Genomic DNA, 6522 nt, shown 5'->3' with positions numbered 1-6522 from the left:
AGACCTTATGTGCATGACTGTCTACAAGGCCCCTTTCACATGAGCAAGTATTCAGCACGGGTACAATGAGTCATGTGAACGCATTGCGCCCACACGGAATCCAGACCCATTCACTTCAATGGGGCTGTGTACATGTGCATTGTTTTTCACAGATCACTCTTGCGTTGCGTGAGCATGTTCTATATTCTGTGATTTTCACGCAACGCTGCCCTCATAGAAGTGAATGGAGCTGCGTGAAAATCGCATCGTATCCGCAAGCAATGCGAATGCGATGTGTTTTTCATGCATTGTTGCTAAGAGATGATGTTTGTAAACATTCAGTTTTTTATCACGTTCGAGCAAAATGCATTAAGTCGCATTGCACCCACGCGATAAAAACTGAACAACAATGCAGGCAAAACTGAATGACTTTGCCTGCGAAACCGCGCAGTTTTCACTGAAGGCATCCGCAACGCATCCGGACCTAATCCGGACACGCTCGTCTGCAAGGGGCCTAAGATTTGTATAATGTGGTTCACAAATATAGTGCCCATTCTCTATTGCCCATAATGTACTTTTCTGTGTCATACACATAGTTTGAGAATCCATGAAAAAAAGGTGGAGTGTTGGAATGTATGCCATGCTACCGATGTAGTCTCCACTAGAAACATCACTCCTAGATGAGTATCTGCTTCTACATGGCAGCATATGGAGTGCAATACTGATCCATGCTGTGGACCTTTCGTAGAGTCTATGCAGTGCTATGTACCATCAGGCATCTGAAATACTGTCTCTACGAGGACTAAAGGAGAGCTGCACATCACACAAGGATACCAAGGAAAGAATATGAGGGTCGGACTGGCCACCATACTACCGGAGTATTCTCTGGTGGGCCAAGCCTATGAAGCAATAATAGGCCGCATTTGGGTCTGTTTTTGGAGTTAATCACTGGCCACTAGGTCTTAGGTTTTGAATCAATTACTCTTTATCAATGATATGGGGGTTAGGCTCTGAGAATAATTTCCTCTGCTGGGCCCAAGGAATCCATTGTCTGTCATGCATCTGTTGTAGAAATATTAATAGTTGTAATCAGCTCGCATCCAATCTGTGCTCCCCTGCCCCTTGCCAACAAGCACTGAGGGACGGGGGCCCAAGCTGAACTCTTGCACTAGGGCCCATGAGCTTTTAGCTACGCCCCTGCGCTGCCCTCCCCTTCTTCACCACATTCCCTTTTTGAAACAGTGAAGTTTAAAATGTTGCAATTATAGGGTTTAAAACTTTTTTACACCAGAAAACTGGTGTTCGTGGAATGATAGATTCCACCTAATGTTTTTAATAAGCTGTTCAGTTTAGAAAATACTTTTTCAAACACCCTACTGTTAATATCAGTGTATGCTGCCCCATCTGGTGGTCTCACAAAGTAGTTAAAGAGACCCTGATCACAGCGGTGTATCACTTACAGGGTGTTTTGCTCTAGTTTCTGTAAGCTGCAGCTGAACCTACTGCTGGTGTCCTTTCAATGATGTGCAAGCTTGATGTCCTTGAATTTCATGAGTTAGGAGCTTAACCCATCCACCTCTGATTTTCCACTTTCTCCCTGTGCACCGCACCGGGAGGGCCTGTACAGCCGCAGCTCAGGAGGACTCAGCACTGGGGTTGGCTGCTGGTGATAAAGTTTGAAGTTATGGAAACTACAGCAAGACGTTCAAACTAAGTGACCAAAGGCTGGAATCAGGACCTCTGTCACTACTCCATGCTGCCCTCATACAGAAATAAATTCCTATGATTTCAAACTCAAGATCGGCACCATCCAAGATTATAACTTCTATTGTTATTGTAGTCTACATTAAAAACACAGTGTGAAATTGCAACCAGCAGCTAAAGCAGAAGAAAAGGAGAACCACTTGTTGGCTAATGGGTTTCAGACCAATGGTCTTTACTAACAGCCTCATAGCTATGTTTTTCCATTCCTTATGCTGTATAATATATGATGTCTTTCCTGCTGTTTATACTGCAACACTGGAACAATAAAGAATGTAAGATGGTGCTGGTCTTAACTTTGGGTTTTGGGTACTTACGGGGACCCATATATATCACTGAGGTGGGCCAAACAATTACTTTTTTACTAGGTATACTCCCATGATTCTTTAGAAGTGTCTCTAATGGATATACTGTAAGCTCCATCTGTAGACACCAACCCCATGCCTCAAACACATTCATAAGGGTCTCTGTAAGTAAAGCATCATGCAACTGATAAATATGGCCCACACAACTCAAGACCCTCTAACCCCCTGTTCATCACGGCATCGAAATCTTTCCTACTGTCCTGTAAACAGATTCCTACCATTTATGTCATACACACAATTTCTCTGAAAAACTAACCAATTTTAGTTTTGCTCTTTTGCAGTCCTCTGGTCACACATGTGATTCTTGAACTTTGACAGAGTTGCCACTTTGTGGGCACAGAATCTGTCAACATTTGCTTTCATTTCCTTTTCCTTCCATAAATGTGTCTGCCGGTCCATGCTGAGGCAGGGATTTCATTGTCGATGTCTAGAGATTATAAAATGCTGCTTTGTTTAAAGTAAGTAAAATGAGCACTCTCATAAAAGATAGCTGGTGACATATATATGGTGTACAGTAGACCAATGACAAGTGGGGTGGTTGTGGAATAACACTGACTATCCCTCTCTCCATATTTCCACTTTTGAGAACCAAGTCCCTTATCTATTTAAAATGTCATTGTTACTTGCAAAAGTAGCAGCCATTCTTAAAGGGGTTCTCTGGGAATGATTTAAAATGGCTGTCAGCATCCTGTCTTAGAATATGAGCAGGACTGGTTGTCACCCTAAGGGGGTGAGAAGACGGGCCCTCACTGCACATTACATTGCTCTACAATAGATGGTAATGATGTGATCCTGCCTACGATATGCCATCGTGGCTGAGCAGCCTGACAAAAACACACCAATAAATAATTAAATACATAAATAATTAATTCCTGAAGAACCCTTTGAAAGGAGTTCTTCAGCTTTCAAACATCTTTGGGCTGCCAACGCTTGGTTTCGGCTCCTTCAGTCCACCACTGCATTCGCTGTACTCAAGTTCCAGCTTCTAAACTTCCTGAATACATGGTGTCATGTCACCGTTGGGGCCAGTCGTTGGCTGCAGCAGCACACGTTAACCCCGTCCATTACAGAAGTCTACAAGCTTAGACTAGCGCAGTTAATGCAGTAGTGGACTGAAGGAGCTGGAACCAAGCATCAGGGAGCAGCTAAATATGCTTCCCTCCACAGATCCTTCAGGAAAGGCGGCTGCCCTAAAGATGGACAGCCTATTTAAAGTGTATTAATATGTCGCTAAGTTATTTCAGGAAGCAATTGATAGATTTGTTTTATAGATACTTGTTTTATATGTTTTATAGGTGCTTTCTACCCCTGGGATACTGATGGTTTATCATCTTCAGCATGGGGCACTAAATAAAACAGACTTTTCCAAAGCACTCATTATACTGACATCTTAGCATCTATTATTTCCTGTGCCATGACTGATACGACATATGGCTGAGTGAGGCCTCATTCACATCGGTGGTAAGCTGTTCCGGTACAAATGTTGGCTGTCGGACGGACCAAAAACCGCTGTATGCAGCGTTCTTTATCCGGCAAAAACACAGCATTTATGCTGGAGAGCATTTAGATCACCACCGAACCTCATTACAGTCATTGGGGATCCAGCGATAAACTATGGAATCCAGCAATGACAGATCCGGTAAAATCCAGCATGCTGTTCTCTGATGAAACAGCCTGCCAGATCTGCTGCCATAATTGTGAATGCGGCCGAGGAGAGCATAGCAGATCCTACTAACATAGCAACAAAGTAACAGTTTGTAAGGCTGAAATAAGACAACCGTCCATCCAGTTCGGCCTGATATCCTGCAAGCTGATCCAGAGGAAGAAACCCTGTCAGGTAGAAGCCAATTTTCCTCATTTTAGGGGGGAAAATTCCTTCCTGACTCCAATCGGGCAATGAGAATTAGTGTTAGGCGCAAATATTCAAATAGCGAATATTAATCGCCAATATTGGCACTTCGAGAATTCACTAATATTTTGAATATAGTGATATATATTCGTAATTTCAAATATTCTAGATTTTTGTTTTTATCAGTAACCTCCCTTCTTGCTTGTGGGCCAATGAGAAGGCTGCAATGTCTTTGTCTGAGCTTAGCAACATCCCTAGCAACCAATAGGAAAGTTGCCTACCCCTTATTATATAAGAACCTCCCCAGCAGCCGTTGTATACAGTATTTTGCAGTTCTGAGAGAGAAAGCAGTGTCATTGCTGTGCTCTGTGCTTTCCTGTGTCATTAGATTAGATACCTGGTAGTTAGTTAGCTGATATATATAATACAGACAGTTAGGGGGAGATAGTCAGTGTAGGTTAGATAGTGATATGGTGTAGCTGATAGGTTCTGCTGTCCATACATACATGCTACAGACATAGTGCTGTGATGTCACAAGTTCACAACAATACTTACTGCACCAATCACATATAAGTTAGTCAGACCTGCTAAAATGTGAAGTTGCATGTATTGCGCCAAAATATTCGCATCATTAGTGCCGATTTTGCTATCGCGAATATATTGGAGAACTCTATCTGCATATAAAGCTATTGTAATGTTCTGCCGTGCCAACCATTTTCTCCAGTCTCAGGAAACTTCTAGCAGCTTGAAGAATGTAGCTATAGTGACCCACGCCTGTATTTCGCGTGTATTACGCAAATATTACATTGCCGATTTTTCACGATCAAGAAAATAATCTCGAATTTGCAAATATATGACGAATATTCTACCAAATATTCACAAATATCGCAAATTTGAATATTGCCTCTGCCGCTCATCACTAATCAGAATAAATCCCTGGATCAACGACCCCTCTCTAGTAGCTATAGCCTGTAATATTATTACACTCCAGAAATACATCCAGGCCCCTCTTGAATTCCTTTATTGTACTCACCATCACCTCCTCCTCAGGCAGAGAGTTCCATAGTCTCACTGCTCTTACCGTAAAGAATCCTCTTCTATGTTTGTGTACAAACCTTCTTTCCTCCAGACGCAGAGGATGTCCCCTCGTCACAGTCACAGTCCTGGGGATAAATAGCTGATGGGAGAGATCTCTGTACTGACCCCTGATATATTTATACATAGGTATTAGATCTCCCCTCAGTTGTCTTTTTCCTAAAGTGAATAACCCTAATGTTGATAATCTTTCTGGGTCCTGTAGTTAGGGTTGCCACCTTTCCCAATAAAAAATACTGGCCAAGTTAAGCCACACCTCAAAGGGGGTGTGGTTGTAGGGGCGTGGCTTAACACCGTTAAGTCACTATGTCATAATATGGCTCCCAGCATTAATAATGCCCCCATTAGTTCCCCCCATTAATATTAATGCCGCCATCAGTGCCCCCAGAATTGATAATGCCCCCCATTAGTGCCCCCCAGAATTGATAATGCCCCCCATTAGTGCCCCAGTAAAAGTAATGCCTCCATTAGTGCCCCCTAGAATTAATGAGTTAATAATGCCTCCATTCGTGCCCCCAGTAATATTAATGCCCCCATTAACGCCCCTGGGGGGAGAGGGGGCGGTAGTTGGGGGGAGAGGGGCGGTAGTTAAAGGCTGTGGGGTGCTCTTTAGTAACAGTCCTTATAGGAAAATACCCGCAATTATTATTGCCGGCAAAAAAAAAATTACTGGCACCGGCAGGGGCACTAAATTACCTGCTTGGTCAGGAAGTTACCCTAACTGTAGTTGCCCCATTCCAGTTAGTACTTTAGTTGCCCTCCTCTGAACCCTCTCCAGCTCTAATATGTATAAGAGGTTTTTGCCATTTTTTCATTTTCAGAGATAAGAGTGAAGCAGACGGACATTGTTCATTGTAGCAATCTGGGGTGACAACCATTATTTTATTATATTCAAAATAAGAAGTTGTCAGAGCTCTCCAGATTCATGGCTGTGGTATGATCCATGTTGTACAGATCTGTAATATGGCATACATACAGTAGAATATACAAGGCGGCATACAGAGCGCTTGTCCTGAGGATTCATATTGAATCCGTGCAAGGAAAACTGTTATGTTTCATCTCGTGCCTTAGTATGGCCTCATTCACACAGTGTCAGTGATACGGAAAAGTTAGCACAGAATCCTCCCTGATAAGCTGCCAGCGGCTGCGTGGAGTCTGCTCTCCATTGTTCTCAATCTGAGGCCACATGACCGGCATTTTAAAGATGCAACCAAGAGAGGACAAGACGGCCACATGAATGGTCCCAAGGCCTGCCATTGAAAGCTTTGGAAGGATTGTGAGCAGCTGCTGGTGGCATTTTTGCATGGCATTCACACCAAATTTCCATAATACAGAACCATAAAGGTTCTATATGGCACCGTATAGTTGATGCAGGTATGTTACTAGCTTCACTGAATAGTAATGCCACACTATACCCTCTATGACGTCACATCTCACATGCACTGTAGCTCCATGTTTTTGTCATTTTACGGA

At 43.0% G+C, this 6522-nt stretch overlaps 1 protein-coding gene across 1 annotated transcript in view; it reads right to left on the bottom strand.

Annotated features, from left to right (window-relative positions):
* The window catches only part of MED12L (mediator complex subunit 12L), a 648568-nt gene that overhangs the window by 403902 nt on the left and 238144 nt on the right, over positions 1-6522 (bottom strand). The gene's annotated exons all lie outside the window — the stretch shown is intronic.

Source organism: Bufo gargarizans, chromosome 4 (genome assembly GCF_014858855.1).
Source record: "Bufo gargarizans isolate SCDJY-AF-19 chromosome 4, ASM1485885v1, whole genome shotgun sequence".
NCBI lineage: Eukaryota > Metazoa > Chordata > Amphibia > Anura > Bufonidae > Bufo > Bufo gargarizans.
This window is presented reverse-complemented; position numbering and strand designations above follow the sequence as displayed.